Source organism: Pristiophorus japonicus, unplaced genomic scaffold (genome assembly GCF_044704955.1).
Source record: "Pristiophorus japonicus isolate sPriJap1 unplaced genomic scaffold, sPriJap1.hap1 HAP1_SCAFFOLD_118, whole genome shotgun sequence".
NCBI classification, from domain to species: domain Eukaryota; kingdom Metazoa; phylum Chordata; class Chondrichthyes; family Pristiophoridae; genus Pristiophorus; species Pristiophorus japonicus.
In genome coordinates, this window is record NW_027250842.1 from 571,365 (window position 1) to 590,516 (window position 19,152).

At 53.4% G+C, this 19,152-nt stretch overlaps 1 protein-coding gene across 3 annotated transcripts in view; it reads right to left on the bottom strand.

The window, feature by feature from the left end:
* The window catches only part of LOC139242048 (phosphorylase b kinase gamma catalytic chain, skeletal muscle/heart isoform-like), a 68,013-nt gene that overhangs the window by 48,165 nt on the left and 696 nt on the right, over positions 1 to 19,152 (bottom strand). Inside the window, exon 1 of one of the 3 annotated variants that reach the window (XM_070870187.1) lies at positions 6,250 to 6,558. The exons of the other annotated variants lie outside the window; for them this stretch is intronic. The gene's annotated coding sequence lies outside the window, so the exon portion shown is untranslated. Of the gene's footprint in view, positions 1 to 6,249; positions 6,559 to 19,152 lie in introns of those variants that run through there. 3 annotated transcript variants of the gene reach the window in all.

Here is a 19,152-nt window from a genome sequence, read left to right on the forward strand (position 1 = left end):
AGGGGCAGTACTGAGGGAGCACCGCACTGTCGGAGGGGCAGTACTGAGGGAGCGCAGCACTGTCGGAGTTGCCGTTTTGCAAATGAGACTTTAAACCGAGGCCCCGTCTGCTCTCTCAGTTGGACGTAAAAGATCCCAAAGCCGCTATTGGAAGAAGAATAGGGGAACGTTCACCCAGTGTCCTGGGTCAAATTTATCCCTCAACCAGCATCACTAAAAACAGATTATCTGGTCATAATCATTTTGCTGTTTGTGGGAGCTTGCTGTGCACACTGTCGCATTTCCTACATTACAACAGTGACTACACTTCAAACGTACTTACATTGGTTGTAAAGCGCTTCGGTACGTCCCGAGGTTGTGAAATGGTGCTTGATATAGTAAGTCTTTCTGTCTTCCGCTCCCCCAACCAGTATCTCCAGACCATGGAGACCGTGCGGTGCAGAAAATGGCCACTGCATTCACGTCTGAGGCAATTCAAGAGGATGCGAGGCGCTTTGGGCCGCCAAGAGGGGGGGGGGGGGTGGGGAGAGAGAGAAGGGGGGGGGGGGGGGAGGGAGAGAAGGGGGGGGGAGGGAGAGAAGGGGGGGGAGGGAGAGAGAAGGGGGGGGGGGGGAGGGAGAGAGAAGGGGGGGGGAGGGAGAGAGAAGGGGGGGGGGAGGGAGAGAGAAGGGGGGGGGGAGGGAGAGAGAAGGGGGGGGGGAGGGAGAGAGAAGGGGGGGGGAGGGAGAGAGAAGGGGGGGGGGAAGAGAGAAGGGGGGGGGAGGGGGAGAGAGAAGGGGGGGGGAGGGAGAGAGAAGGGGGGGGGAGGGAGAGAGAAGGGGGGGGGGGAGAGAGAAGGGGGGGGAGAGAGAAGGGGGGGGGAGAGAGAAGGGGGGGGGAGAGAGAAGGGGGGGGGAGAGAGAAGGGGGGGGGAGAGAGAAGGGGGGGGGAGAGAGAAGGGGGGGGAGAGAGAAGGGGGGGGAGAGAGAAGGGGGGGGGAGAGAGAAGGGGGGGGGAGAGAGAAGGGGGGGGGAGAGAGAAGGGGGGGGGGAAGAGAGAAGGGGGGGGGGAAGAGAGAAGGGGGGGGGGGAGAGAGAAGGGGGGGGGGGAGAGAGAAGGGGGGGGGGAGAGAGAAGAGGGGGGGGGGAGAGAGAAGGGGGGGGGAGAGAGAAGGGGGGGGGAGAAGAAGGGGGGGGGAGAGAGAAGGGGGGGGGAGAGAGAAGGGGGGGGGAGAGAGAAGGGGGGGGAGAGAGAAGGGGGGGGGAGAGAGAAGGGGGGGGGAGAGAGAAGGGGGGGGAGAGAGAAGGGGGGGGGAGAGAGAAGGGGGGGGGAGAGAGAAGGGGGGGGGAGAGAGAAGGGGGGGGGAGAGAGAAGGGGGGGGGAGAGAAGGGGGGGGGAGAGAGAAGGGGGGGGAGGGAGAGAGAAGGGGGGGGAGGGAGAGAGAAGGGGGGGGAGGGAGAGAGAAGGGGGGGGAGGGAGAGAGAAGGGGGGGAGGGAGAGAGAAGGGGGGGGAGGGAGAGAGAAGGGGGGGGGGGGAGGGAGAGAGAAGGGGGGGGAGGGAGAGAGAAGGGGGGGGGGAGGGAGAGAGAAGGGGGGGGGAGGGAGAGAGAAGGGGGGGGAGGGAGAGAGAAGGGGGGGGGAGGGAGAGAGAAGGGGGGGGAGGGAGAGAGAAGGGGGGGGAGGGAGAGAGAAGGGGGGGGGAGGGAGAGAGAAGGGGGGGGGAGGGAGAGAGAAGGGGGGGGAGGGAGAGAGAAGGGGGGGGGAGGGAGAGAGAAGGGGGGGGGGGAGGGAGAGAGAAGGGGGGGGGAGGGAGAGAGAAGGGGGGGGAGGGAGAGAGAAGGGGGGGGGGAGGGAGAGAGAAGGGGGGGGGAGGGAGAGAGAAGGGGGGGGAGGGAGAGAGAAGGGGGGGGGAGGGAGAGAGAAGGGGGGGGGAGGGAGAGAGAAGGGGGGGGAGGGAGAGAGAAGGGGAGGGAGGGAGAGAGAAGGGGGGGGAGGGAGAGAGAAGGGGGGGAGGGAGAGAGAAGGGGGGGGAGGGAGAGAGAAGGGGGGGGAGGGAGAGAGAAGGGGGGGGGAGGGAGAGAGAAGGGGGGGGAGGGAGAGAGAAGGGGGGGGAGGGAGAGAGAAGGGGGGGGGAGGGAGAGAGAAGGGGGGGGGAGGGAGAGAGAAGGGGGGGGGAGGGAGAGAGAAGGGGGGGGGAGGGAGAGAGAAGGGGGGGGGAGGGAGAGAGAAGGGGGGGGAGGGAGAGAGAAGGGGGGGAGGGAGAGAGAAGAGGGGGAGGGAGAGAGAAGGGGGGGGGAGGAAGAGAGAGTGCGAGAGAGCGCGAGCGAGCGAGCGAGAGAGAGAGAAAGACAGCCAGAGCGAAGAAAGCATGGGCCATACGCTAAACATCTGCAAGACAAAGGTCATCAAGATCCACGGCCCGGCCCTGGACACCGTGGACCATTTCCCATACCTCGGGAGCCTCTTATCAACAAGGGCCGACATTGGCGACGAGATCCAACACCACCTCCAGTGCGCCAGTGCAGCCTTCGGTCGGCTGAGGAAAAGAGTGTTTGAAGACCAGGCCCCTCAAATCCACCACCGAGCTCATGGTCTACAGGGCTGTAGTGATACCCGCCCTCCTGTATGGCTCAGAGACACGGACCATGTACAGTAGACACCTCGAGTCGCTGGAGAAATACCACCAACGCTGTCTCTGCAAGATCCTGCAAATCCCCCGGGAGGACAGACGCACCAACGTTAGTGTCCTTGACCAGGCCCAACATCCCCAGCATCGAAGCACTGACCACACTCGACCAGCTCCGCTGGGCAGGGCCACATTGTCCGCATGTCCCCCCAGACACGAGACTCCCCAAAGCGAGCGCTCTACTCGGAACTCCTTCACGGGCAAACGGGCCAAAGGTGGGCAGAGGAAACGTTACAAGGGACCACCCTCAAAGCTCCTCCCTGATATAAAGTGCAACATCCCCACCAACACCTGGGAGTCCCTGGGCCCAAAGACCAGTCCGCCCCTAAGTGGAGGAAGTGCATCCGGGAGGGCGCTGAGCACCTCGACCTGTCGTGCCTGTGCGTCTCTTTGAAAGAACCGCCAAGCCATGTCTCATACCCCCTGCTTTTTGTCCTTAGCTCTGCAGGTTCAACAACAACAACTGGTATTGATATAGCGCCTTTCATGTCGTGAAACGTCCCAAGGTGGTTCACATCAGTATTATGAGACAAAAAAATTTGACTCCGAGCCACACAAGGAGAAATTAGGGCAGGTGAGCAAAAGCTTGGTCAAAGAGGTCTGTTTTAAGGAGCGTCTTGAAGGAGGAGAGAGAGGTAGAGAGGCGGAGAGGTTTAGGGAGGGAGTTCCAGAGCTTGGGGCCCAGGCAACAGAAGGCACGGCCACCGATGGTGGAGCGATTATAATCAGGGATGGTCAAGAGGGCAGAATTAGAGGGGCGCAGACATCTCGGGGGGTTGTGGGGCCGGAGGAGGTTACAGAGATAGGGAGGGGTGTCGGGGCTGGAGGATGTTACAGAGATAGGGAGGGGTGTCGGGGCTGGAGGAGGTTACAGAGATAGGGAGGGGTGTCGGGGCTGGAGGAGGTTACAGAGATCGGGAGGGGTGTAGGGGCTGGAGGAGGTTACAGAGATAGGGAAGGGGCGAGGGCCATGGAGTGATTTGAAAACAAGGATGAGAATTTTGAAATCGAGATGTTGCTTAACCAGAAGCCAATGTCGGTCAGCGAGCACAGGGGGTGATGGGTGAGCGGGACTCGGTGCGAGTTAGGACACGGGGTCAGTGAGCACAGGGGGTGATGGGTGAGCAGGACTCGGTGTGAGTTAGGACACGGGGCAGTGAGCACAGGGGGTGATGGGTGAGCGGGACTCGGTGCGAGTTAGGACACGGGATCAGTGAGCACAGGGGGTGATGGGGGAGTGGGACTGGGTGTGAGTTAGGACACGGGGTCAGTGAGCACAGGGGGTGATGGGTGAGCGGGACTCGGTGTGTGTTAGGACACGGGGCAGAGAGCACAGGGGGTGATGGGTGAGCAGGACTCGGTGTGAGTTAGGACACGGGGCAGTGAGCACAGGGGGTGATGGGTGAGTGGGACTCGGTGCGAGTTAGGACACGGGATCAGTGAGCACAGCGGGTGATGGGTGAGCGGGACTCGGTGCGAGTTAGGACACGGGGGCAGAGAGCACAGGGGGTGATGGGTGAGCGGGACTCGGTGCGAGTTAGGACACGGGGGCAGAGAGCACAGGGGGTGATGGGTGAGCGGGACTCGGTGCGAGTTAGGACATGGGGGCAGCCGATTTTTGGATCAGCTCGAGTTTACGTCGGGTAGAATGTGGGAGGCCAGCCAGGAATGCATTGGAATAGTCAAGTCTGGAGGTAACAAAGGCACGGATGAGGGCTTCAGCAGCAGATGAGCTGAGGCAGGGGCCGGAGACGGGCGATGATACGGAGGTGGAAATCAACGGTTTTAGTTATGCTGCGGGATATGTGTTGGGAAGCTCATTTCAGGGTCAAATATGACATCGAGGTTGCGAACAGTCTGGTTCAGCCTCAGACAGACATAGCAAAACATCCCAACAAAGGAAGAATATGCATTTATATAGCATCTTTTAGGACCACCGGAGTTCCAAAGCGCTCAACAGGCGATGATGTACTTTTTGAAGTGTAGTCACTGTTGTAAACGCGGCAGCCAATTTGCGCACAGCAAGCTCCCACAACAGCAATGTGATAATGACCCAGATAATCTGTTCCCCCCCCCCCCCCCCAAGCGATGTTGATTGAGGGGAAAAAAAATATTGTCCAGGGCACAGGCTGGGCGCTTGACGAGAGCCAAGAGTGAGCACATTTTGACACCCAAGCCATGCAAGGAGATATTGGGGCAGTTGACCAAAAGCCAAAGAGGTAAAGCAAAGACTTGCATTAATATAGCGCCTTTGACGACCACTGGACATCTCAAAGCACTTTACAGCCAATGAAGTACTTTTGGAGTGCGGACACTGTTGTATTGTGGGAAACGCAGCAGCCAATTTGCGCACAGCAAGCTCCCACAAACAGCAATGTGACAATGACCAGATAATCTGTTTTTGTTTTATTGATTGAGGGATAAATATTGGCCTCAACACTGGGGATAATGCCCCTGCTCTTCTTCAAAATACATCTGAGAGAGCCTCGACCCGTCATGCCTGTGCGTCCACCTGAGAGAACAGACGGGGCCTTGGTTTAACGTCTCATCCGAATGACGGCATCTCCGACAGTCTGGCGCTCCCTCAGTACCGCCCCTCGGACAGCGCGGCGCTCCCTCAGTACTGCCCCTCCGACAGTGCGGAGCTCCCTCAGTACCGCCCCTCCGACAGTGCGGAGCTCCCTCAGTACTGCCCCTCAGACAGTGCGGAGCTCCCTCAGTACTGCCCCTCCGACAGTGCAGCGCTCCCTCAGTACTGCCCCTCCGACAGTGCGGTGCTCCCTCAGTACTGCCCCTCCGACAGTGCAGCGCTCCCTCAGTACTGCCCCTCCGACAGTGCGGTGCTCCCTCAGCACCGCCCCTCCGACAGCACGGCGCTCCCTCAGCACCGCCCCTCCGACAGTGCGGCGCTCCCTCAGTACTGTCCCTCCGACAGTGCGGCGCTCCCTCAGTACCGCCCCTCCGACAGTGCGGCGCTCCCCGAGTCCTGCCCCTCCGACAGTGCGGCACTCCCTCAGTACCGTCCCTCCGACAGTGCGGCGCTCCCTCAGCACCGCCCCTCCGAAAGTGCGGAGCTCCCTCAGTACTGCCCCTCCGACAGTGCGGCGCTCCCTCAGCACCGCCCCTCCGACAGTGCGGCGCTCCCTCAGTACCGCCCCTCCGACAGCGCGGTGCTCCCTCAGTACCGCCCCTCCGACAGCGCGGCGCTCCCTCAGTACTGCCCCTCCGACAGCGCGGCGCTCCCTCAGTACCGCCCCTCCGACAGTGCGGCACTCCCTCAGTACTGCCCCTCCGACAGTGCGGCGCTCCCCCAGCACTGCCCCGGGAGCGTCAGCCTAGATTTAAGTGCTCAAGTTCCTGGGGTAGCACCTGAACCCCACAACCTTCTGACTCAGAGGCGAGCGTGCTGACCTGTGATCCACAGCTGAGCACCTTTGGAGGAGGACAGGGGGGGGGGGGGGAAGAAAATAGGACTTGTCCAGTCCCCTTTTAAACATCATTCATGGCAGCATCTGCTCACACCACCTTGGCAGGTGGAAGTCCCTGAAAGTCAACTGAAATAAACAAGAAATGAAGGGTGTTACCTTGTTAGTTTTGCTTTTCTCTGGATTTGAGTGATGCACTGTAGCCCCTGTACCCACCCACCCCACAGCCTCAGGGCTTTTGCCTGAAGCTGGCTGCAGTCTTTGGCCTGGGTGGGTTAGGGGTTAACTTGCAATGGCACTCTGGCAGCTGTGTCCTGGGCAGATTTTGCTGAAAAACCTGGATTACTGCTGTGCAGGAAGACCTCACAAGGGTTGAGAAGCTGGCTGACAGAAAATCCAGTTCTTCACTGATGCACCCTCTGCAAATTTCCTTTCTGGGGGAAGCCCTTGTCATTTCAGCAAATGGATACATTACCCAGAAGCAAGCCCGGGCCAATCGCAGCCCGCGGATTCCAGCTTTGATTGACAGCCTGCGTGCTGCAGACCAATCAGCAGCAGCAGGAGCACCCTTCTGTCTTTTCAGCCAATTAGCGGCCAGGCTTCTCCTTGATTGGCACGTGCAGTGGCCAATCCAAGGCATGGGCCATCTCTCCCTTGGATTGCACTGTGGGATTTGGTGGACTCAGCTGGGCCAATGGGCTTGGGGCCAATTGCACAAGTCTTCCAAAGAATCTGATCATGGCTGATCTGATCATGGACTCAGCTCCACTCCCCCCCACCCCCGACCCACGCAGTAGCATTGTATGGTGCGTTCCCATTTCCAATGTCACCAACGCACAATTTTAAAAGCGGGTGCAGGAACGTGGGTGCGCAAATCGTTGAAGGTGGCAGGATAGGTTGAGAAAGAAAGACTTGCATTTATATATCATCATCTCAGGCAGCCCCCTCGAAATCGAGGGAGACTTGCTTCCGCTCTTGAAGTGAGTTCTTAGGTGGCTGAACACTCCAAATGGGAATTACAGTCCCTGCCAAGGGTGGGACAGATAGCCGTTGAGGGTAAGGGTGGGTGGGACTGGTTTGCCGCACGCTCCTTCCGCTGCAACTCCGACAGTGCGGCGCTCCCTCAGCACTGCCCCTCCGACAGCGCGGCGCTCCCTCAGTACCGCCCCTCCGACAGCGCGGGGCTCCCTCAGCACTGCCCCTCCGACAGCGCGGCGCTCCCTCAGTACCGCCCCTCCGACAGCGCGGGGCTCCCTCAGTACTGCCCCTCTGACAGCGCGGCGCTCCCTCAGTACCGCCCCTCCGACAGTGCAGAGCTCCCTCAGTACTGCCCCTCAGACAGTGCGGAGCTCCCTCAGTACTGCCCCTCCGACAGTGCAGCGCTCCCTCAGTACTGCCCCTCCGACAGTGCGGTGCTCCCTCAGTACTGCCCCTCCGACAGTGCAGCACTCCCTCAGCACCGCCCCTCTGACAGTGCGGTGCTCCCTCAGTACTGCACCTCCGACAGTGCAGCACTCCCTCAGCACCGCCCCTCTGACAGTGCGGTGCTCCCTCAGTACCGCCCCTCCGACAGTGCGGCACTCCCTCAGCACCGCCCCTCCGACAGTGCGACGCTCCCTCAGCACTGCATGCTCTCGGCGATGAGACTCGAGATGCTCAGCACCCTCCTGATGCACTTCCTCCACTGAGGGCGGACTGGTCTTTGGCCCAGGGACTCCCAGGTGTCGGTGGGGATGTCGCACTTTATATCAGGGAGGCTTTGAGGGTGGTCCCTTGTAACGTATCCTCTGCCCACCTTTGGCCCGTTTGCCCGTGAAGGAGTTCCAAGTAGAGCGCTTGCTTTGGGAGTCTTGTGTCAGGCATGCGGACAATGTGGCCCTGCCCAGCGGAGCTGGTCGAGTGTGGTCAGTGCTTCAATGCTGGGGATGTTGGCCTGGTCGAGGACGCTAACGTTGGTGCGTCTGTCGTCCCAGGAGATTTGTAGGATCTTGCGGAGACATTGCTGGTGGTATTTCTCCAGCGATTTGAGGTGTCTTCTGTACATGGTCCACGTCTCTGAGCCATACAGGAGGGCGGGTATTACTACAGCCCTGTGGACCATGAGCTTGGTGGCAGCTTTGAGGGCCTGGTTGTAATGTAGGAAACATGTCCCATCCTCTGTCGTCGAGCTACAATACGCGGACGACGCTTGCGTCTGCGCACACTCAGAGGCTGGACTCCCAAGTCATCGTCAACACCTTCACCGAGGCGTACAAAAGCATGGGCCTTACACTCAACATCCGTAAGACAAAGGTCCTCCACCAACCTGACCCCGCCACACAGCACTGCCCCCCATTCATCAAGATCCACAGCGCAGCCCTGGACAACGTGGACCATTTCCCATATCTCGGCAGCCTGTTATCAGCAAGGGCAGACATCGACGACGAGATCAAACACCGCCTCCAGTGCGCCAGTGCAGCCTTCAGCCGCCTGAGGAAAAGAGTGTTTGAAGACCAGGCCCTCAAATCCACCACCAAGCTCATGGTCTACAGGGCTGTAGTAATACCCGCCCTCCTGTATGGCTCAGAGACATGGACCATGTACAGTAGACACCTCGAGTCGCTGGAGAAATACCGCCAACGATGTCTCCGTTGGGTGGGCCACATTGTCTGCATGCTCCGACACGAGACTCCCAAAGCAAGCGCTCTACTCGGAACTCCTTCACGGCAAGCGAGCCCCAGGTGGGCAGAGGAAACGTTTCAAGGACCACCCTCAAAGCCTCCCTGATAAAGTGCAACATCCCCACCGACACCTGGGAGTCCCTGGCCAAAGACCAGTCCGCCCTAAGTGGAGGAAGTGCATCCGGGAGGGCGCTGAGCACCTCGAGTCTCTTTGCCGAGAGCATGCAGAAAACAAGTGCAGGCAGCGGAAGGAGCGTGCGGCAAACCAGTCCCACCCTCCCCTTCCCTCAACGTCTGTCTGTCCCACCTGTGACACGGACTGTGGTTCCCGTATTGGACTGTTCAGCCACCTGAGAACTCATTTTTGGAGTGGAAGCAAGTCTTCCTTGATTTCGAGGGACTGCCTACGATGATGATGTAGGAAACGCGGCAGCCAACTTGCGCACAGCAAGCTCCCACAAACAGCGATGTGATAATGACTGCTTTTTTAAGAGATGTGGATTAAGGGATAAATATTAACCGGGACATCGGGGAGAATGGCCCCCTGCTCTTCTTCAAAATAGTGCCGTGGGATCTTTTACGTCCACCTGGGAGAGTAGACGGGGCCTCGGTTTAGCGTCTCATCCCAAAGAACACTAGTAATATGAACCAGGTGCAGGCCATTCGGCCCCTCGAGCCTGCTCCGCCATTCAATCAGATTATGGCTGATCTGATCATGGACTCAGGTCCACTTCCCCGCCCGCTCCCCATGACCACTCCCGCCACTCCCTGCAAAAATCTGACTATTTCCACCTTAGATACATTCAATGACCCAGCCTCCACAGCTCTCTGGGAAAGAGAATTCCACAGATTCCTCCACATTTCCGTTTTAAATTGGTGACTCCTTATTCTGAAACTATGTGCCCCCTCGTTCTAGATTCCCCCACGAGGGGAAACATCCTCTCTGCATCTACCCTGTCAAGCCCCCCTCAGTATCTTATACATTTCAATAAGATCACCTCTCTGTCCTGGGTGTCATGGTACATCAGTCATTGAAGGTTGGCATGCAGGTACAGCAGGCGGTTAAGAAAGCAAATGGCATGTTGGCCTTCATAGCGAGGGGATTTGAGTACAGGGGCAGGGAGGTGTTGCTACAGTTGTACAGGGCCTTGGTGAGGCCACACCTGGAGTATTGTGTACAGTTTTGGTCTCCTAACTTGAGGAAGGACATTCTTGCTATTGAGGGAGTGCAGCGAAGGTTCACCAGACTGATTCCCGGGATGGCGGGACTGACATATCAAGAAAGACTGGATCAACTGGGCTTGTATTCACTGGAGTTCAGAAGAATGAGAGGGGATCTCATAGAAACGTTTAAAATTCTGACGGGTTTAGACAGGTTAGATGCAGGAAGAATGTTCCCGATGTTGGGGAAGTCCAGAACCAGGGGTCACAGTCTAAGGATAAGGGGTAAGCCATTTAGGACCGAGATGAGGAGAAACTTCTTCACCCAGAGAGTGGTGAACCTGTGGAATTCTCTACCACAGAGAGTTGTTGAGGCCAGTTCGTTGGATATATTCAAAAGGGAGTTAGATGTGGCCCTTACGGCTAAAGGGATCGAGGGGTATGGAGAGAAAGCAGGAGTGGAGTACTGAGGTGAATGATCAGCCATGATCATATTGAACGGTGGTGCAGGCTCGAGGGGCTGAATGGCCTACTCCTGCACCTATTGTCTATGTTTCTATGAATCCCACGTATAATGAAGGCCAACATTCCATTTGCCTTCCAAATCACTTGCTGTACCTGCATACTAACCGATTGTGTTTCATGCACAAGGACCCCCAGGTCCCGCTGTACTGCAGCACTTTGTAATCTCTCCCCATTTAAATAATAATTTGCTTTTTTATTTTTTCCTTCCAAAGTAGATAACCTCACACTTTCCCACATTATACTCCACCTGCCAAAATTGTGCCCATTCACTTAGCCTGTTTATATCCCTTTGCAGATTCTTTGCGTCCTCCTCACAACTTGCTTTGCCACCTGTCTTTGTCTCATCAGCAAACTTGGCTACGTTACACTCGGTCCCTCCATCCAAGTCGTTAATATAGATTGTAAATAGTTGGGGTCCCAGCACTGATCCCTGCAGCACCCGACTAGTTACTGGTTGCCAACCAGAGAATGACCCATTTATCCCGACTCTCTGTTTTCTGTTAGTTCGCCAATCCTCTATCCATGCTGATATATTACCTCCAACCCCGTGAGCTTTTATCTTGCGCAGTAACCTTTTGCGTCGCTCCTTACCGAATGCCTTCTGGAAGTCCAAATACACCACATCCACTGGTTCCCCTTTATCGTTACATCCTCAAAGAACTCCAGCAAATTTGGCAAACGTGAAAGACGGTTCCATCTGACAGTGTAGCGCTTCCTCAGCACCGCACTGGAGTGTCAGCTCACGTCTCGGGAGTGAGATGTGACCCCATAACCTTCTGACTCAAGAGGCGAGAGTGTTACCCACTGGCTAATAAAAACAAAAAGCTCCGGCCGGGGCCATTGGAGGGAGCAGTGTGCGGTGACAGACCACTGCAGGGAGCAGCGCGTGCTGCAGGAGGGCGACGGCTACGAAGCCCGGTCACTGATCGCAGTGCGGGCAGGCACAGCTGGAGGGGGCGATGGAGCGGCGAGAGATTGTAGAGGGAAGTGACCGGGGCCCAGGAGAGACGAGGGCCCAGGGGCAGCACGGGCCCAGCCCACACACTGTGCGATATGTGCGCACACTAGGTCTGTGCAGCAGAGCAGGTCTCCGTTCGTCCTGGTTAACCCTTGCCACTGGACCAAGACCCAGCTCTGTCGAGCCCCGTGCGGTGGCTGGTGTTCAACAGTCACCCCACGTTAAAAAAATCCACCCACAGGCATCTTCCACCCTTCAGGATGTAGTTCAGGATCCGGAATATTAGGTCCTTTATTGAAACACCTGTGAACTCATCCCTTTTTGGCATGGAAGCAAATCATCCTCACTTATGATGATGATGATGATGGCTATGCTTAAACAAAGGGGACTACAGTGGGATGAGGGCAGAGTTGGCTAAAGTAGACTGGGAACACAGACTAAACGGTGGCACAATTGAGGAACAGTGGAGGACTTTTAAGGAGCTCTTTCATAGTGCTCAACAAAAATATATTCCAGTGAAAAAGGGCGGTAAGAGAAGGGATAACCAGCCGTGGATAACCAAGGAAATAAAGGAGAGTATCAAATTAAAAACCAATGCGTATAAGGTGGCCAAGGTTAGTGGGAAACTAGAAGATTGGGAAAATTTTAAACAACAGCAAAGAATGACTAAGAATGCAATAAAGAAAGGAAAGATAGATTACGGAAGTAAACTTGCGCAAAACATAAAAACAGATAGTAAAAGCTTTTACCGATATATAAAACGGAAAAGAGTGACTAAAGTAAATGTTGGTCCCTTAGAAGAGGGATTTAATAATGGGAAATGTGGAAATGGCTGAGACCTTAAACAATTATTTTGCTTCGGTCTTCACAGTGGAAGACACAAAAACCATGCCAAAAATTGCTGGTCACGGGAATGTGGGAAGGGAGGACCTTGGGATAATCACTATCACTAGGGAGGTAGTGCTGGACAGGCTAATGGATCTCAAGGTAGACAAGTCCCCTGGTCCTGATGAAATGCATCCTAGGGTATTAAAAGAGATGGCGGAAGTTATAGCAGATGCATTCGTTATAATCTACCAAAATTCTCTGGACTCTGGGGAGGTACCAGCGGATTGGAAAGCAGCTAATGTAACGCCTCTGTTTAAAAAAGGGGGAAGACAAAAGGCAGGTAACTATAGGCCGGTTAGTTTAACATCTGTAGTGGGGAAAATGCTTGAAGCTATCATTAAGGAAGAAATAGCGGGACATCTAGATAGGAATAGTGCAATCAAGCAGACGCAACATGGATTCATGAAGGGGAAATCATGTTTAACTAATTTACTGGAATTCTTTGAGGATATAACGAGCATGGTGGATAGAGGTGTACCGATGGATGTGGTGTATTTAGATTTCCAAAAGGCATTCGATAAGGTGCCACACAAAAGGTTACTGCAGAAGATAAAGGTACGCAGAGTCAGAGGAAATGTATTAGCATGGATAGAGAATTGGCTGGCTAACAGAAAGCAGAAAGTCGGGATAAATGGGTCCTTTTCAGGTTGAAAATCGGTGGTTAGTGGTGTGCCACAGGGATCAGTACTGGGACCACAACTGTTTACAATATACATAGATGACCTGGAAGAGGGGACAGAGTGTAGTGTAACAAAATTTGCAGATGACACAAAGATTAGTGGGAAAGCCGGTTGTGTAGAGGACAAAGAGAGGCTGCAAAGAGATTTAGATAGGTTAAGCGAATGGGCTAAGGTTTGGCAGATGGAATACAATGTCGGAAAATGTGAGGTCATCCACCTTGGGAAAAAAAACAGTAAAAGGGAATATTATTTGAATGGGGAGAAATTACAACATGCTGCGGTGCAGAGGGACCTGGGGGTCCTTGTGCACGAATCCCAAAAAGTTAGTTTTCAGATGCAGCAGGTAATCAGGAAGGCGAATGGGATGTTGGCCTTCATTGCGAGAGGGATGGAGTACAAAAGCAGGGAGGTCCTGCTGCAACTGTATAGGGTATTGGTGAGGCCGCACCTGGAGTACTGTGTGCAGTTTTGGTCACCTTACTTAAGGAAGGATATACTGGCTTTGGAGGGGGTACAGAGACGATTCACTAGGCTGATTCCGGAGATGAGGGGGTTACCTTATGATGATAGATTGAGTAGACTAGGTCTTTACTCGTTGGAGTTCAGAAGGACAAGGGGTGATCTTATAGAAACATTTAAAATAATGAAAGGGATAGACAAGATAGAGGCAGAGAGGTTGTTTCCACTGGTAGGGAAGACTAGAACTAGGGGGCACAGCCTCAAAATACGGGGGAGCCAATTTAAAACCGAGTTGAGAAGGAATTTCTTCTCCCAGAGGGTTGTGAATCTGTGGAATTCTCTGCCCAGGGAAGCAGTTAAGGCTAGCTCATTGAATGTATTCAAGTCACAGAGAGATAGATTTTGAACCAATCAGGGAATTAAGGGTTATGGGGAGCGGGCGGGTAAGTGGAGCTGAGTCCACGGCCAGATCAGCCATGATCTTGTTGAATGGCGGAGCAGGCTCGAGGGGCTAGATGGCCTACTCCTGTTCCTAATTCTTATGTTCTTATGTATTATGATGACAATGATGGAATCCTTGGCCTAATTCATAGAATGAGAGGCAATATGAAGAAATATTTATTTTTTACGACAAATTGCGATGATCTAGAATGCACTGCCTGAAATAGCGGTGGTCGCAGATTGCTGAAACTCCTCGACGTTGGGGAGACCAAGCGTAGATTGGGTGTCCGCTTTGCCGAACACCTCCGTTCAGTCCGTAAGCGTGAGCCCGAGCTTCCGGTCGCCTGTCACTTTAATTCTCCGTTCCACTCCCACTCTGACCTCGGCCTCTGGCACTGTTCCAGCGAAGCTCAACGTAAACGCGAGAAAAAAAGCACCGAACCTTTCGATCTGGCACTCGGCAGCCTTGTGGACTCAACATCGGGTTCAACAATTGCGGACCATAACCTCTGACCCGTTTCTTTCACACAGCAGCTGCCCAATTCTGCCATTCCCATTGACGCCCCTTGGAGACCCGTCTTTGGTTTCTTTACTTGTTCCATTACCCTCTGAGGGGGTAAGTTACAAATTCTTTCCAATTGTGCCATTTTAAAATGGAGCTAACAGATTTGAAAATGGTTTCCGCAGCCTGGTTTACAGACTGTGGGGAACATTCCTGTGATATTGCAGTTCGACGGTGAAAGACCTTGGGCCTTGGGAGGCGAGAGTACAAAGAGATAACATAGAAACTGAAACCATAACAAGATAAGCGTAGATTAGAAATGGACACGAAACATAGAAACATAGGAAATAGGTGCAGGAGCAGGCCATTCGGCCCCTCGAGCCTGCACCACCATTCAATAAGATCATGGCTGATCATTCCTTCAGTATCCCGTTCCTGCTTTCTCTCCATACCCCTTGATCCCGTTAGCCGTAAGGGCCACATCTAACTCCCTTTTGAATATATCCAACGAACTGGCCTCAACAACTTTCTGTGGTGGAGAATTCCACAGGTTCACAATTCTCTTGAGTGAAGAAGTTTCTCCTCATCTCGGTCCTAAATGGCTTACCCCTAATCCTAAGACTGCGTCCCGTTGGTTCTGGACTTCCCCAACATCGGGAACATTCTTCCTGCATCTAACCTGTCCAGTCCTGTCAGAATTTTAAACGTTTCTATGAGATCCCCTCTCATCCTTCTGAACGCCAGTGAATACAGGCCCAGTTGATCCAGTCTCTCCTCATATGTCATAGCAACTGTCTGCACTTACCATTTAAGGCATACGGAAGTCAGGCTGGAGGAAGCGTTGTTCCAATGCACTAATCAATCATGTATCAATCATCATGTATTAATTGTAACCTACGTAATAATCTGAAATTGTATAAAGATGCCTCTGGCCACTTCTTTGAGTGTTCCTTTACGCAATAGCTCCCCTGTCGACTTGTATAATAAACTGCATTTACTTTAAGGCTAACGGACACCGACTGGTGGTTTGAAATGAACCCTAACACCATCTTATTTTTCTTGGTACTATCATCCCTTCTGTCATTTAATCTCTCCTGCTTTCCTTCTTTACTCCTCTTTCCTTTTCTTGCCTCTGCATCTGCTTAAAATAAGTACATAACATAAGAAATAGGAGCAGGAGTCGGCCATTCGGCCCCTCGAGCCTGCTCCGCCATTTAATACGATCATGGCTGATCCGATCAGGGACTCAGCTCCACTTCCCTGCCCGCCCCCTTAATCCCTTATCGGTTACGAAACTGTCTCTTAAATTTATTCAATGTCCCAACTTCTCTGAGGCAGCGAATTCCACAGATTTACAACCCTCTGAGAGAAGAAATTCCTCCTCATCTCAGTTTTAAATGGGCGGCCCCTTATTCTAAGATCATGCCCCCTAGTTCTAGTCTTCCCCCATCAGTGGGAACATCCTCTCTACATCCACCTTATCAAGCCCCCCTCATAATCTTATACGTTTCGAGAAGATCGCCTCTCATTCTTCTGAATTCCAATGAGTAGAGGCCCAACCTCCTCAACCTTTCCTCATATGTCAACCCCCTCATCTCCGGGATCAACCGAGTGAACCTTCTCTGAACTGCCTCCAATACTCGGTCCTAAATTTCCGACCCCGTATCGAGACTGTGACCCCTTGTTCTCGACTTCCCAGCCCCGGGGAAACATCCTCCCCGCATCTAGTCTGTCCAACCCCCGTCAGAATTTTATACGTCTCAATGAGATCCCCTCTCATTCTTCTAAACTCCAGTGAATACAGGCCTCGTCGACCCAATCTCTCCTCATACGACAGTCCTGCCATCCCGGGAATCAGTCTGGTGAACCTTCGCTGCACTCCCTCTATGTCAAGTATATATCCTTTCTTAGGTAAGGAGACCAAAACTGCACACAATCTCTGTAACCTCTTCCAGCCCTACAACCCTCAGAGGTCTTTGCTTTGCTCCAATTCTGGGTTCCGTCGCTCCACCATTGAAGGCCGTGTCTTCAGTCGCTTAGGCGTCAAGCTCTGGAATTCCCTCCCGAAACCTTTCCATCTCTCTCTCTGCTCCTTTCGGCCAGTACAGTTCGGCAAGCACTGTGGGTGATGGGAGAACGGGACTTGGTGCGAGTGAGGACACCTCCCTCCCAAGACCCACCTGGTGGGCTTCAAAAGGGTACAGAGGAGATTTACCAGAATGGTTCCAGGGATGAGTACGAATAAGGGGTCGGCCATTTAGGACTGAGACTAAGAAGATGGTGAATCTTTTGTCATTCTCTACCCCAGAGGGCTGTGGAGGCTCAGTCTTTGAGTGTATTCAAGACAGAGATCGATAGATTTTTGGATATTAAGGGAATCAAGGGATATGGTGAGAAAGCAGGAAGGGGGTACTGAAGTTGCATGTTCAGCCATGAACTCATTGAATGGTGGTGCAGGCTAGAAGGGCCGAATGGCCTACTCCTGCACCTATTTTCTATGTTTCTATGTTTCTATATGGGGTAGGCCGTCCCTCGGAATCGAGGAAGACTTGCTTCCACTCTGAAAATGAGTTGTTAGGTGGCTGAACAGTCCAATACGGGAACCACAGGTGGGACAGACAGACGTTGAGGGAAGGGGAGGGTGGGACTGGTTTGCCGCACGCTCCTTCCGCTGCCTGCGCTTGGTTTCTGCACGCTCTCGGCGACGAGACTCGAGGTGCTCAGCGCCCTCCCGGATGCACTTCCTCCACTTAGGGTGGACTGGTCTTTGGCCAGGGGACTCCCAGGTGTCGGTGGGGATGTTGCACTTTATTGTTGCAGGAAAGCGGAGTTGAGGTCAAAGATCAGCCTTGATCTATTGAATGGCGGAGCAGGCTCGAGGGGCCGAACGGTTCCTATTTCTTATGTTTCTTATATGAGGGATTACAGTTACCTGGAGAGACTGGAGACGCTGTGTTTGTTCTCCTTGGAGCAGAGAAGGAAATGTGAGAGAGGTGTTCAAATCATGAAGAAGTTAGAGAGAGTAACTAAAGGGAAGCTGTTTGCAATGGATTCATGAAGGGGAAATCATGTTTAACTAATTTACTGGAATTCTTTGAGGATATAACGAGCATGGTGGATCGAGGTGTACCGATGGATGTGGTGTATTTAGATTTTCAAAAGGCATTCGATAAGGTGCCACACAAAAGGTTACTGCAGAAGATAAAGGTACGCGGAGTCAGAGGAAATGTATTAGCATGGATAGAGAATTGGCTGGCTAACAGAAAGCAGAGAGTCGGGATAAATGGGTCCTTTTCGGGTTGGAAATCGGTGGTTAGTGGTGTGCCACAGGGATCGGTGCTGGGACCACAACTGTTTACAATATACATAGATGACCTGGAAGAGGGGACAGAGTGTAGTGTAACAAAATTTGCAGATGACACAAAGATTAGTGGGAAAGCGGGTTGTGTAGAGGACACAGAGAGGCTGCAAGGAGATTTGGATAGGTTAAGCGAATGGGCAGATGGAATACAATGTCGGAAAATGTGAGGTCATCCACCTTGGGGAAAAAAACAGTAAAAGGGAATATTATTTGAATGGGGAGAAATTACAACATACTGAGGTGCAGAGGGACCTGGGGGTCCTTGTGCATGAATCCCAAAAGGTTAGTTTGCAGGTGCAGCAGGTAATCAGGAAGGTGAATGGAATGTTGGCCTTCATTGCGAGAGGGATGGAGTACAAAAGCAGGGAGTCCTGCTGCAACTGTACAGGGTATTGGTGAGGCCACACCTGGAGTACTGCATGCAGTTTTGGTCACCTTACTTAAGGAAGGATATACTGGCTTTGGAGGGGGTTTAGAGACGATTCACTCGGCTGATTCCGGAGATGAGGGGGTTACCTTATGATGATAGATTGAGTAGACTGGGTCTTTACTCGTTGGAGTTCAGAAGGATGAGGGGTGATCTTATGGAAACATTTAAAATAATGAAAGGGATAGACAAGATAGAGGCAGAGAGGTTGTTTCCACTGGTCGGGGAGACTAGAACTAGGGAGCACAGCCTCAAAATACGGGGGAGCCAATTTAAAACCGAGTTGAGAAGGAATTTCTTCTCCCAGAGGGTTGTGAATCTGTGGAATTCTCTGCCCAAGGAAGCAGTTGAGACTAGCTCATTGAATGTATTCAAGTCACAGATAGATAGATTTTTAACCAATAAGGGAATTAAGGGTTACGGGGAGCGGGTGGGTAAGTGGAGCTGAGTCCACGGCCAGATCAGCCATGATCTTGTTGAATGGCGGAGCAGGCTCGAAGGGCTAGATGGCCTACTCCTGTTCCTAATTCTTATATTCTTATGCAATGGCCGAAGGGTCGAGAGGTCACAGACTTAAGGTGATTGGCAACAGAAACAGAGATGACATGAGCGTTTAAAAAATTTAAACGGAACAAGTGGTTAGGATTTGGACTGTACTGCCTGAGAGGGTGGTGTACACAAATTCAATAGAAGCCTTCAAAAGGGAATTGGTTAACTACTTGAAGGAGAATTAATTGCAGGGATATGGGGAAAGAGCAGGGGAGTGGGACTAACTGGATTGCTCTTGGAAAAAACCGCTGCACTTTCTGAGTGTCGGCCGTGTCTCATTGGGCACCCCTCTCACCTTTGAGGCAGAAGGTGGTAGGTTCAAGCTCCACTGCAGGGTCTTCTCCTCAAAATCCAGGCTGACACCTCCAGTGGAAAGGCATTTATATAGCGCCTTTCACAACCTCAGGACGTCCCGAAAGTGCTTCACACCAATGAAGCACTTTTTGGAGCG